Here is a 15,398-nt window from a genome sequence, read left to right as displayed (position 1 = left end):
CCACGAAACTGCCAACGCCGGCCAACGCTCGCTTCACGATAACGGCAGTAAACGAAACTTCAGGGAGCGGCGGCGCCGGCATGGCACGGCGAAGGGCGCACACTATGGGGCGCACGCGGAGACCGTGCAATGTGAGGGAGGAGGGCGGCAGGGAAATGGATTTCGCCTTGGCAACTCCGCCGCTTCGGTGGCTCCCCTCACCCTCCCTCGTAACTCCCTCACTTTCGAATGTCACCGTGCATGCCCGCCGCCGCTCCAGCCGGCCCAGCGCCAGCTCCCCGAAGTTTCGTTTTCTGCCGGGCATTTGCCGGCGTGGGCAGTTTCGTTGGCCGGCCCGGGACAGCACCGCTGCTTCCCTCTGCGCCGTAGCCGCGTGCAAGGTCAACACGTGACTAGAAAGTAAAGGAAGCATAAAGGAGAAAGATGGGTTCACTGTCATTTTTTACGAGTGGCTACGGTAGCGTGGCTGAGACGTCGGCACGTACACGCATGTTCCCACGCAACGCAGAATCGGCGACCTTGCCATTTGACAGAGGGTGAAATTTCCGCCGCGTTTTTTTTTTCTTTTTTTTCTTGTTTTGTTCGCGCGCGACATTGAGGGGTCTCTCCTAAGCTTTTACTCTATGGCGGTGCCGGAGCAATGCCGGTCAGAGGCGCCGCCACGTGATTTGGTTCGAATTAACGAGATTCGACTGTAAAATGAATGCAAACGTTCTAGCCACATTCCTCGACTGTCGCATACGCGTGGCGGCTCGGTACACATGTTTTGCATATGTGAAGGCCTTGAAAATTGTTGCTTTGGTTATAGTGCGGTACCTCTTATAGTGCGGATATTCGCAACTCCGGCGACTTACGTTATAAGCGGTCTACACTGTATTGAGCAACAGAAACCTATATCGGAAGTTTTTCATGCTGCTCTACAGTTTTTTCGTTGACACTTTCCACCTAATTATAATATTTGAGAAGTTAATTATGTAATTAAAACTAATTAAGTAATTAGGCGGAATGCAAAAAATCCAAGTATCTCCAAGCGACAGCAAACAATATTACCTTGCTTCTGTCCAGCTACGTGGCAGTTGCATAATTTTAAATTTTGCTGCATGATAGTTGGGACACCCTGTATATGTAGCTCTTCACCACAAGAACATTATGGTTGCCAGTCAGCAATTGTGTGTGTTGACTGCTGCTGTCCTGTTCTTAAAGTACTGACGTATTTTAGACGTCATTTTTTTGTTTTGTTAAATTGATGTTATATACCAATAAACCCTAGAAGAAATACTAGAAAGCCTCAGAGTGCCCAAAATAATTTAATACAACTGGTTTTCTAGAGCCATTTTCGGTTTCATTTCCCGGGAGGTTACTGTGTTGTAACCTCATGAGGCAGAGTGTGATCACGTGGGAGCAGGTCATCGCGACGTTATGGCACTCACTCTAGCTCCCTTGGTCGTTCCTATGCTGCTACTCATTGTGAGGCCCTCTGTAGCAGCACAGCAGACAACCTAGCGAGCTGGAGTCGTGATGTCGCAACACAGTAACCTGCTGGAAACGAAACCGAAAGTGTCGGAAGAAAAGCAATTGCATTAAAATATTTAGGGCGCTCAAAGGCTTGTCAGTATCTTTTCTAGGACTTCGAGGTTCAAGACCTTCATTTAACGCAAAAAATGAAGAGTTGAAAGTATCATGTCAGCACTCCCTTAATCGCCATTTCTCTGTCAATAATGTCTTTTGTTTTCAAGGTCAGAAGAGAACGCATGACTTCTAACAGTGACATGCAATCTGTAGCAAAGAGAAAGAAGCACTGCTGGTAGTAGGATGTCATCCAGATGGCTGAATTTGTCCAGCAGGTCCACAACATCATGAGTGAGAACACTCGAAAGTCAATGAAGACCACTGCCAAGCTACTGCCAAGGGGCAGGGTCAATAGTCAGGCTTTTGTACACGAGCACACTGGGTACCAGTGCTAAGTGATGGCTTTGCATCCTCCCACACAGCTGGCTAAGCCCAAAAGTAGCCATCTGTGAACTTCTACAACCATGTCACACCCATAACGGCCTCCTAGTTCCCAACATTCAAATCCACTAGACTGCAATGTCTGCAGCGTCAGTAAGAAGGACCTTAAAAAAAAAAACTACTAAAAGCTTGCTGAAGGCTGCTATTGTGGAAGAAATATGTTTCATGCTTAGAGCATGAGGAAACGTGACTCTCCAAGCTGCTGGCTGGAAACTAAAGTATTACTGAGAAGTGCAGGCGTGCATGTGTTTGACCTTTGGCCTGCACAGTGGAAGCACACTCAAGTTTCACTACAAGGCTCATGCATGTGGCACTATGTGAAGCCCTGTCATGTCTCCTTGTTTGTTAAGACAAAATATGGCCCATCTGGAGGGTCCAAATAAATTATGTACTTGCCCAGCAAATGACCCAGTCCTTTGAAAAGATTGGCATAGTGTTCTTCAATGCATTCTGTTGCACAGAGGACCTTCTGGATGCCCAAGCTTTCTACAGCTGGTAATCCAAAGAGAGGGCACTTGAGCTGTCGCACAACATTGATGGCTTGCTTCGAATTTTTTTCGCTTCCATGATGCAGATAAGTCAAATTTTTTGAGGGCTTGGTCCTATTGGTCTTACAACAGTTTCTTTGACCGGTTGAAGGTGTCCCGTGGAACCCCAACAAAAGTTGCCGGGACAACAGTCACCTGCACACCAGTGTCGATCCTCTCAACCAATGGCATGGTGTTGAAGACAACTTCCAAAACCTTGATGTCGAGTTGAACATTAGCTGGTCGAGTGATGGTGCCAAGGAAAAATGCTCAAGTCGCAAGAAAAATGCTACAGTGCTGGTAGCCATCTGTGTGCTTGCCCTTTTGAGTTATGCAGGGCAGATGTACTCTTCTGTTTACATATGCAACACCCATGTGCCATGTAAGGGCACACTACATGGCACAAGTGACATGTCACAAAACTGTCAACATCAGCAGGCATGCAGCCAAGCATGCAGCCATTTTCAAAGTCAGATTAAGTCAATTATTGAAGCCAAAGGTGGCTTTACTCACGACAGTTTTTGACAACAGTAATGAAATAGTCTACAAAATTGTGTGTGAACATATCTAATGTTGCGTGAAACATCAATGCTTCTCTCAAAGTCATCATCATGTTCTCAAATACCATGCCACCCTGCATCTCACCTCATCAGATTATCTGTAAATTTATGTTCATCTTATCATCAGTATGCAAGTTGTCCAAAACTGCAGGGTACAGGATAGCCTCACCACTACCTTGGTGTGAAGTGCACAATGTAGTCCTTCTATGGTTGAGACATGCCAGCATACGAGAAAGAAGGATATGCTTTGTGTAAGCGATGGAGGTATAAAACGACCAATCAAGTGCTCACTAACTTGCCAACTCTATTAACTTCATGTGTAATCAACTATGACTGAAACATTACAATCAAGGTGTGCAGTATTTCACAGTATCATGGGTAGGCATGCTGATAAGCCTCATGCTTAAGCAATATGTAAGGTTTATTTTATTTTAGAGGTGTATGACACGCATTCTTAAGAACTTTGGCCTGATAACACACCTTTTTTAGCATACGTGTGTGTGCTTTATTATTAATTCAACTTCAGACACAGCACACAGCAGCAAACTTGAAACAGCAGAGACTGACACACAACACATTGTCTTCAGATTGCACTGTCATTTTTGACGACTTTGCTGCTGCCGATTTCACCTGCTACAGGAACTATACTGAATATACTTGCTCAAAGCAAGTACCCCGCTAGTAGTATGTGTTTGCACTGCCTCAAGAGGACGGCACAAGTGCCACATAATTCATTTTTCACATGCACTTTTTTGCAATCTTGTGTCAGCCCATCCATCAACACCTTTAAAACTTATGACAGACAGAATTTATTTTTCCTAAAGTGTGGCAAAACATTGATAAAATCGTAGAACGATCCCAAATTTGTAAACTGTATGAAAAATTTGGGAGACTTGGTAGGTATGGAATATGCATCCTTGCATTCAGCAGCACAACACCACAGCTGCTAAGTGAATTGCAATGTATTTTAAGAAGATTGCAATCATTGCATTCTACCGGTGCTAACATATGGGGCAGAAACTTGGAGGTTAACAAAGAAGCTCGGGAACAAGTTAAGGACCGCACAAAGAGCGATGGAACGAAAAATCTTAGGACTAACGTTAAGAGACGGGAAGAGAGCGGTGTGGATCAGAGAATAAACAGGGATAGCCGATATTCTAGTTGACATTAAGCAGAAGAAATGGAGCTGGGCAGGCCATGTAATGCATAGGATGGATAACCGGTGGACCATTAGGGTTACAGAATGGATACCAAGAGAAGCGCAGTCGAGGTCGGCAGATAACCAGATGGGGTGATGAAGTTAGGAAATTTGCAGGTGCAAGTTGGAATACGCTAGCGCAAGACAGGGGTAATTGGAGATCGCAGGGAGAGGCCTTCGTCCTGCAGTGGACACTATAGGCTGATGATGATGAACTTAATGTCTTGGATATTTCTTTATGGAATGACACCAAGTTCAATAGCTGGATTCAACGATTGGACAGAAAGGTGCCTCCGTGACTGCACAAAGTGCAAAGCGTACATTTACTTCAGCATCTCCTTTAAACAGAATTTAATTTTCCTTCCAAATGCATTGGCAAATCAAATCAAGGTTCAACAGAAAAGGTCTGAAAAACAAGAAAAATGGCAGTCACCTGTCAATAAGGGAGATGATGATGTTTTTGACATTTACTTGTGGCCTGAGCTCTGCACAGGCCTTGAGAAAGCAGCTCAGAGTTTGTAAGTGAAATTCATCAGGAAAAACTTGAATGATGCACTCCATGAGGTACTCCTGGGCTATGGCATCCCTGCAGCTTACTACTTGCTCCAAAATGCCTGGCAAAACCACCTGGTCACATACACACACAAAAAAAGCAATATGAAATGACAGCACATATACACCTTTTGCAAAAAAAAAAAGTAATAGCCAGCTGGGCTTTATTTTGATGATACGCTACAAACAACATAGGTAAGCAAGACCAAACAACAGGCATTGAGAACAGTTTCATTACAGCAGCACAAAAAAATAATGAACAAGATGGGAAAAGCAAGCAATGGAAAGTAGGAGTTTCAATGTAAAATTAACCTAAATGATTGTTGCTAGAATATACCCCTCTTCCAAGATGATTCAATTTACCAGCTAACATTTAGGGAAAATCACTGTTAAAGAAACTGCTTCAACCCACTACTTGCAGAAACCATCATTGTTGTGATGCCCGGTATAGATTAAAAGTGTATCTACTTCACACGACTCACTCCTGGTCATCCTCAAGCATGAAGCCAACTGATGTAGGTAGCAAAGAGTGGGCAGACAGGGGAAATGCGAGTGCATTTGAAGATAATTTGGTCCGCCAATTTGTCTCACTCTGTACGTGGTGCACATAGCTTGAAGGCACATTCTTGCACAGTGTTTCCAGCACATACTGTTCAGATTCTATAAAACTGCTTGAGGACACCGATATTACTGCTTGCCAATGCAAGATATTGATGATGGGTGAAAGAGAGTACTAAGTACAGGTATGTGTTCAAGAACGACGCATTTAATGGAAAGTTGGGACAACCTGTGAAATTCCAGGCTGCTCAACATAACTTCAGGACGACTCGGAACAGAAATGTTGATGAAAACTAGGTGCACACTGCTTAGTAGATGTCCAATGGTACCCGACATTATTGAGACATTGTACAAAACAGGAACACGTCCTGAAACGCACCTATGGTCATTATCAAAGTGACACCACTTAGACACCAAGACTTTGAAGCAGTCAACACTAGTGTCACAACTATTACAGCAAAGCTACTTTTATCTAATTACAATTTACATCAACATTCTTCATTCTGCTGGCTTCCAGATAACATCATCATCATATTTTATTCAGGAAAAAGGATCATACAGATGTGTGTGCAAACATCCGAGTCCCTAGTCAATGGCTAGTTGGGGTACATTCAATATACTGAAGACTCACTGCATCAGAAAGCATGCCTGAAACAGCATTCTGAGATGGTTGTGCTTTTAGCTGAAATGTTAAAATATCAGGTTTGGCGGGACATCGAAGACCAATGGTGAAATTGGTCAACTGCTTATGGTGCAGTAAGCAGGAATTAAAAGTTGTAAGCATCCCAATATTTTCTGTAAGATGGCTGGAAGGATATTTGGTGCTTGAATTCAGCGTTATCCTTTGCAGCTGTCATAACCATGCTGCTTCAGGTTAAGACAGAAGCCTAATGAAGAAGCGAACTTTCTATGCATTTGAAAATGCCAGTAGCCTAAAAACATCAGATGTCATTTGGTGCTTCTCATCACACCTTTCATTCACTACAAAAAAAACCTGTGCACTTTTACGCAGAAAGGAACTAGGAGAGCAGCCTACCTTCTTGTAACGTTCCATGTCCACAGCATCAAGCTGAGAGAGACGCACCAGATTGGTTCCTACCAGCAGACGCAACTCTTGGCGTTCCTTTTCTCTGCGATCTCGATCCCGAGAGTGGCCTTGGTGTTGCATCCGCACCCACAATTTGTTCATTTCACCAAAATTAAGAAGAACGAAGTCTACAGAATCTTTCACTGTTCCACTCACTTCGCTGTCTCTGGAAAAAAACAGCAACAAGACAGCTTGAAGCAGCTGCCTTACATAAATAGTTCCCCTTGCAGCTGGAAATTTAAAACTACAAACTCTTACTACACGATTACCTTGTGTACATCAGCAGTTCAACTTTCCCTCCATCAGCATTCAGGTTTGCGTCATTCCTGGAATACATCAAGAGGTACTCAGTAGTGGAGTGAAATGAACTTTTATACTGTGCAACATAAGTATAAACAGATGCAAAAGCAAGACAGCCACCTACTTTAGTGATACTGGAAAACTCATTTAAATCTACACAATTTTTTCCACAGAAAGCTATTCAGTTTCTACTGCAGTTCCCTAGTTACCATAATCAAGAACCTGCTATAATAATGCCTAAACCATACCTGTGCCACAAGAGCACAGAAAATGACATGGTATTTCATGTCTCGCTCTAGATGCCACTTGCGCCCTGCCACACAGGTAAATACAATAGCATTCAAATTTGATTACACAAGCAATTTACAGAGTTCTGACTACTCCTTGGGCCACTAGATGCATACTCCTGTACCTTGTTTGGCTAAATAGCATATTTAGATAATGCTAATCAAACATGTCATTACAGCCCTTTTGACAGAAACTGATGTGGCGCCACAGCTACTTACAGGGCTGCATCTTCTTCATTGTCAGGGAGAATATTCCGTGTGCACTGCAGCAAATAATTGCGCAGAAAGAGCCCTCGTAGTGGGTGTTGCACCCCACGGCACATCTCCACAAGGTCCTTAAGGATGTCTTTTTTAGAGTGCTCATTTGATTTTCATATAAACCAACCCAACAGTGATTAGAAGATATCTATAAAGAGAAAGCACATGCTGTAGTTTATTATGAATGGCAAGGACATGCTTAAAGGACAGCAAGACATTCAGGTGATGGGATGATGCGAAAAGCTATTTAAAACCAGAATATCAAGAGTATGAAATCCAAACACAAGAAGTCAGCTGTATATGTTAGCAACAGTCCCTTATCAAAAAAAAAGCCACAATGAGATAAAACCAGCACTTATACAATGTAATGTAGATTAACACAAATTGCAAGAAATGAACTTCAAGGAGAATATTAGTCAGACCCATAACAGATCATAAGCACAAGACACTATCAGACCGAACCTAATTATTCTAAAAGTTTGTGCATTAGGAAATTTTCCCAAGAACTTAAAGTGTTTCCTTCTCAGGAGTTAGTGTTGCAAAAAGTTTCTTCTAGGGCACACAGGCTACCACAATTATAAGCAAAGCCACATCTGAAAAAGCTTGATATGAACAGTTTTGTGCTTTACACCAAGATTTGTCCTTTACACAAAGACATCAGAATACATACTCTTTAGACAGCTGTGAGCATGTGCAAAGCACGTGTTGCTCTCCACTTACAGCAGGTGCTCATGCAAGCTCACAACAGTCTGGCAATAGATTATGGATGCCAAGGGACTTATTGTTAGAAAGGTCGATAAGCTGGGTCACATTTTGAAACAATGGTACAAAATGAAATGTTGTGTATGTAATCATGGATTGATTTCAACTGTGTGTCCTAATCGGCAGCTACATAGACATGTTTCTAACCACACTAACTTGCATAATTTCCAATGCGCAATTCACTTCAAGGTTTAACACTACTCATTAGAGCACAAGTGACCCCTGAACACTTGAACACGCTACTTTTCTGATGCTCCCAATTCTAATCAGAGTCAATTTGCTGTTAGGAGAACATAAGATGCTTCAAATCCTACCAGTCAGATACCTACACCTACTTCAGAAATGAGACAAATTTTATGTTCTATAAGCTGACCAATTACTTATGACTTTAACCTTTCTAAAAGTAGTACTTCATTTTACTTTATGAATGAAAAATGAGGAACCCAGTTTAAGATCTAGCTAGCATCTAGCTAGCATGGAAGGTTTTTTCAATAAATATTGGCATAACAGCAATTTTATTATTAGCACATCATGCTTCCCCCCCCCCCCCCCCATCCACTGTAGTTAACTGTCATTCCGGTTAGTAATCATCATCAGCCTATATTTATGTTGACTGCAGGACGAAGGCCTCTCCCTGCGATCTACAATTACCCCTGCCTTGCGCTAGCGTATTCACGGTTAGTAATGGCAGTTCTCAAACAAACTGCAAAGAACAAGAATCAGTCTGGAAGAGAATTAGAACACAGTTGTTATACAATCACCCACATGAATCGCACACAAAGCAATTTTATGCAAAGTGGCAAGAGTGAGCGGCTGGCCAGAGTCCTTGCGCATGAACATATGGGATATCAGACACTCCAATGCACTACATCTCATAGTAGTGCCAACCAACATGCACAGCAGCCTCATTATGAAATGATACCATGCTTTCACTACTTTTGCATCATGAATGTTCTACTTTTATGTGTGAAAAGGTCAAAGAAATGTTTGAAGCAGAAGACAGTAAAGGGTGCATATAATGCAGCCACCATGGCACAAGAAACTGGATATTTTGTTCTGCTTAAAAATTTGCCATTTAACTTCTGCAAACTTCATAATGTAACAATAAAACTGCAATGAAAAAAGCCCTTTTCTAAGCTGTCTCAGTTTCCTTGCATAACATTTAAGTGCTGTTTTCTTGTGTTGCAACACAGGCTGAGTTTTTACGCTTTATGCAGTCTTCTGTAACAAAATTCTGTACCCACACTCTCAATGTATACAGAATACAACTGTTCTACTTGTGGGTACTGCACTTCTTATCAAGGAAGTTTAAGTTTTATTGCATGGCAGTGACACATTGCGCATATTATGAAGATGGGGCCCCATAACTCACGTAGTTGTAAAGGTGGTCTGTGAACTAGATGTTTTTATATAACATAATGATGCATGTTAATAAATAATTCACTACAAAAAACATCCCTAAAATATAAGATCAGGTGTCTGTACTGGTTCCTTTGACTAGCACACTTTTTTTTATCTTGGAGAAGTAAACCTCAACTTCAAACCTCTCAAAGCCAAGGAGGGACTATGCATTGAAATGACTGACTACATTTCAAGTCATCATTAGACAGGGCCATTATTCGTGAGGTTTTAATACCCCTTCTATCGTTTCTAGAAAACCTTCGCTTTCAGCACCATTCATTTTGCTCTAATATACTACTTCTAACTATCCATGGATATTTCAGGTTCTCTCAATGCTGCAAGAATAGTAGCTACGCTTACATGAATGCCACAGTAGCATGTCACCTTTAGTGCACCACGATAATTGCTATACAACAGCGTTTACATGTGGCGCATCCACCCTCATCTGAAACAAGCCGAAACCTGTTCAGGCGATTTGCATTCCACCGGTGAGTGGAGGAGAGCACACGGCGGCAGCTGTCTCTCTCCCTCAATGACACACGCCAGCTTTTACATGCACCTTGCAAGACGACTTAGCCATCTCAAACTACCCTCTCCCATCACATCAACGTGATTGGCCTTCCTAGACGCATTGCCGCCGTTTACATGAATGTGATGCATTGGAAATGTGATGCAATGTATTGTCACATTCATCTACTAGCTATAGTGCAGGTGGGGCCTCCCCACTATTATTTTCCCCTATAGTCATTACTATATCTCAGAAGTGTGCAACATTGGGCTAGTTAGTTCAACATGGCTTCGAAGGTAAAACAGTGAAAAGAATGACGACAGACAGAAGAAACGAACACACACCACGAAGTGCAGACTAACAACTGGAGGGTTTATTGTGATGACAGCAATAATAAAAAGCAAGAACATTAACACATGACAGCAAGAAACATTGTCACATGATAAAACTTGCAGGAGGCAAATTATTGGGGAAAAAAATAATAAAATAAAAATAAGAAAAATATGCAGAGACCCTCGTGCTAACTTTTACGCACTGTCAAAGTAACTGATCTGCTTTTAGTTAGAGTTAAGGATGGGGTGCTCACACAGGCCTCAGCTCCTTTGTTAATTGCGTAAGCTGCAGCAATAGGCGAGTATATGTGCTGCGATAACGTTTATCAACTTGCACTTTGCGAAGTCGGGAGCACAACCAGACTCGACAAACTGGACATCTGCTGGCATTATGCACCCCGCTTTACTCCCTTTCACCTCTTCTCACTCAAAATTAATCAATCATGCTATAGACACTGCCACGCTCAAGAAAGCTCTCACCGAGCCATGCCATCACAAGGTAGAGTTCAACTTAAAGGCTCAAGTGGAAAGACTACGGAACACAGGTTACCCAGAAAATTTACTTTGATGCCTAGCCAAAAAGCTTCGCACTGAGCTTCTCAGGAAGACTAGCAACAAGCAGCAAACTGAGACAACATCCCGGACGAGCGTTATTCTGCACATACACAATATTTCGCACAAGATCAAGAAAGTTGCCAAAAGAGCAGGAGTCGAAGTTGTTTTCTCAGCCCCCAACAAGCCGAGTTGACTATGCAGGGTTGTCAACACAACAGGGCACAAGAAGGCTGTGTGTACCACAAGGTACACAAAGCCCTTCATGAACTGTAGAGGTCAACGTCGTCTATGAAGTCCCGCTCTCCTGTAGAAACACCTACATTGGTCAGACGGGTCTGTCTTAACCAGCAGCTCAGTGAGCATGCCAACTAGTGCTGCCAAAAACAAGGCAGCAAAATGGCTCTTCACTGCAATGTCGCAGTTGTGCTCCAGACTTTACTGTAAAGTGCAAGGTGCCAGGATGTTATCGTAGCACATGTGCTCGCCTGATTGCTGAAGCATACATAATAAAAGAGTCGATGCTTGCGTGCACACTCCATCCTTAGCTCTAACTAAAAAAGATCAGTTAAATTGACAGTGCATAAAAATCAGCATGGGAGGACTCTGCATCTGTCGTTCTCTTTGTCTTTCTTTTTTTTTCAATAACTTTCCTCCTGCTAGTTTTATCATGCGAAAATGTTCCTTGCTGTCACATGTTGGTTGTTTTCCTTTTTATTGTTGCTGTCATCGCAATAAATCCTCCAGTTGTTAATCTGTTTTCATGGTGTGTGTTCGTTTCTTCTGTCCATCGTCGTCCTTGACGCAGTTTACCTTGAAAGTCATTACTAGTTTATTTTATATTTTGTATACAGGAATTCAGTACAATGTCAGTTGCCCCTTAAACAGGCATGGTAATTCCAAGTTGACAGAATCTATGTTGCCAAAAGAAGCACATAATGAAGGTGAAAGTTAGCCAGATATTTAAGCAGCTTCCGCACAGAGATGGTGGACGGTTATTTTGCCACATGAACAGCACAAAGTATTACACAGCATTTTATACCAATACCATACCCCAAATAATACACTAATATCAACTATTCAGACACACAGAATACAGCCTACACAGCAAGAGTCAAAGTGTGCACCATTTTACAGCAATGCACTGCCCTTACTATGTAGCATCAATTAAGACAGCCAGGGACTAAGAAGGCATTGCTTCTTCATATTGTGTTTAGACAGGTTACTGAGACCACTAAGCATGCTGCCTCGCACAATGCAATGTTAGTGCAGTCTGGCCACAGAATAAGCAGTGAGCATGACTGCCTGCGTGCAAAATTATTTAATGCCAGTACAGTGGAAAGCCAAATAACTTACAGACGAGGAATGATGTTGCCAGCATACTGAACAAGCTCATAGAGATCAGACATCTTGCGCCCTTTTTGGATTTCATCTAGAAGGTGAATTTCTAGATGCCTCAGTTCATCAGTAACCGCCATATCTAAATATATAACTAAGGAAACCGTCACAACATGTACATGTAAACAAATGCAGTGAAATTGCATGCACCTTCACATATCAAAATTCATGAACTAAGAAAGGATACACAGCTCGTAGTAGCTTTTTGGGCTCAAGAGAGAAGTGCGAAGTTCACCAAGCATGTTAGAAGCATGTTTCAATGCTTCCATAAGCTTTCCTTTATCGAGACAGCGTTTCATGTGAAATGCTTGGACTTTGACAATGCTGGCCGCATCATCGAGTAGTTTTCTTGGTCTTCTTGGGGGGATGCTTGTGGTGGTCTGAGGCTGCAAAATATATGATTGAACGAAAATCAGGGTAAACTAAATATGCGGGAGATGTACTTACAATAGACCGTAAACCGACAAGCACTGATCAGCATTGACGATGGTGTGCATGATCGCAGACAAACAATCTTATAGTGACACATGTTAAACTGCTCGTGCACTAACCGTTATACGCCTGGTCATGCAGTTTCGCCAACTACATTGATATAATGTGCGCAGAACTTGACTAAAGCTTAAATTGATGAGGTCTGCGATTGCTACCTATGTAAGGTCAACGAGTTAGTGACCTAGAGGTTGTTCCACTGAGTTCGTGTGCCCAGACAACAAACACAGCTACAAGGAGCTACAAAAATGATTTCCGTTTTACAGCCATCAACAGTTACTTGGGGTATACGGATTATTTATACACGCAAATGCACGTAGTGCGTACCATTTCGGGATGTCCACAGGCAACGCTTCAGTACGGAATAGTGGCCTCCCGCTCAGTTGTAAGCCCAGTACTACGTCGTATAGGTGGTCTATAACTTAACCGCTTGAATGCTCAGGCAGTACGCCGCCGTAAACACAGCAAAACGACTTCGATTGACGCCCACCATGAAGTGCACTCAACGTCGACCAGTGGCGAGCCACTATTACGCTGGTAGAAAAGTTTTATTAGCTACAGATGGATGAATGGATGGATGGATGAGTCTGAACCTTTTAAATCGGGCGGTGGCACACGCCACCTAGCCGTGACTATTAACATATTTTGTACTTCGTGGAGGGTGAAATTTCACTCCTGCCTTGATTTTAGCCACCAATCAGATAACCTCCGTTTGGTTATTTCTACCCGCTTAAAGTCTATTTTGCCTACCTTTCTCTAAACCCCAATGCTTTGAAAAAATCAGCCCCGTTGCTTTGCTACATCAGGAGCACTTTAGACCCTCTAGTGGACGAAAAGTGAAGTCTACGAAACCCAACTCCACCTCCCTCCCAACTAAAGCCCTTCCATCCACGCGAAAACTTGTATGGAGGGGTTTTACTCCCAACGTCCCAACGACTTCTTGAACACATACGGCGTGTACTTTCGGTGGTAGCAGCCATGGTTACCGTGGTCCTGAGCCTTGCCTTGCCCATGCAGCAAAAATCTTGGCGAAAGGCTAAGCCTTTTCGACCATACACTATTCACAAAACTCAATGCTTTTGACGTTTTCGAGGTATTGAAATTTTGGATTTAGTACCACTGAAAGGAGTACTGACACAAAAATTCTGTGTCCCGCTTTTCTTGTTTTGCTTTTCTTGGGTAGCTTTCAATGTCGGCACGAAGCCTCACAGCCACTTTCCGTTCATAACGCGAGACAACGAGACCTTCCTAGCATTTTCCCGACCGTTGTGCGCATGCGTGAATTGCGCGAGAGACATCTGCCAACGCCTCCTATAAAAAGACTTCATCTGCATGGGGACTTTTGCCTCTCGAAATCAGGCGGGGTATGATAGAATAACGAACCTAAAGCCTCACCATACACTCTAAAAACAGTTGCACCCTTTGGGGTGCATTTTTGCCACACAACAATAATCGTCATCTGTCTTGCTTTCGTTTCCTATCTCGAAAACTCGGCACTTGCCACTTTCCTGTCGAGAACGCTGTGTCACGCTGATAACGCTCTTGTCGTTCGTGACCAAGAAGTGCCGGGCGCACAGCGTTAAAGAAAGGAAAGCCACGCAAGTCAGATGACGATTATTGTTCTGTGGCAAAAATACGCCCCAAAGGGTGCAATTGTTTTATTGCGATAGCAATTATATGGACACTTCAACCGGATTTCTGCCGTCGGCGTCGCCGTCGCCGTGAGGTTCCCTATAGATAAAATCTAGCTTCGCCGCGTGCCGTATGCCCGAGCGGAAGCGTGCGGGGACGCGCGCTATCACGGAGAGCGAACGCACTCAATATCCCACGCGCAAGCAAGGAAACGGGAAGCCAGCGCCGGAGGGAGCTGGCTTCCCGTTCCCGAGCGGGGGGGGGGGGGGGGGGGGGGGGGGGCACTTCTACTCTGCCAACAACCGCGCTCGTCGCTCGCCCGCACCGTCTCTTATCTCCCCACGGCTCTGACCTTTATGCGCCGTGCATTCGCCGCTCAGTTTCCGTTGAAGCGATAGACCGCACGTACCTTCGCCGCTGCGGCGTATGCGCTTGCTGCCAGCGTTTTGACAGTCGTTGTCAGTCATTCAGTGTGGTCTATTCATGTTTGTTTGTGCGCGCTCACACCACGCTTGTTCATTTAGTTAGTAATAGTCGGGCCACATTTTCCAACGCACGCTACACATGCGATGCTGCCCAGATCGGCAGTGCAGCGCTACAGGTGTGTCCCTTCGCACGCGCTGCCCACGGGAAGCGCTTCTCATCAACACCACCATTTCACACGCGCCTTCTCGTGTTCATCGAGTCTCTCTTCATGTCGGTCTACTTACGCCGCAGCACACCTGCTTACTTAATCAGCTCATGTTTACTACAATTCATATTGCTACCAAAGCCGCTCACCTTACTTCGTATGACATTGCTGTGTTGCTATCGCATTCATTGCTTCGCCCTTAGGGCGAAACTGTGACATTTTTATTGCGATAACAATTATATGGACACTTCAACCGGATTTCTGCCGTCGGCGTCGCCATGAGGTTCCCTATAGATAAAATCTTTGCCGCGCGCCATATGCCCGAGCGGAAGCGTGCGGGGACGCGCGCTATCACG

The 15,398-nt window shown here is 43.7% G+C and overlaps 1 pseudogene; it reads right to left on the bottom strand.

Moving 5' to 3' along the window:
• LOC119437774 (vacuolar protein sorting-associated protein 35-like) overlaps positions 1 to 15,398 on the bottom strand; it is a 127,800-nt pseudogene that overhangs the window by 26,262 nt on the left and 86,140 nt on the right.

Source organism: Dermacentor silvarum, chromosome 1, assembly GCF_013339745.2.
Source record: "Dermacentor silvarum isolate Dsil-2018 chromosome 1, BIME_Dsil_1.4, whole genome shotgun sequence".
In the NCBI taxonomy this organism is placed as follows: Eukaryota; Metazoa; Arthropoda; class Arachnida; order Ixodida; family Ixodidae; genus Dermacentor; species Dermacentor silvarum.
This window is presented reverse-complemented; position numbering and strand designations above follow the sequence as displayed.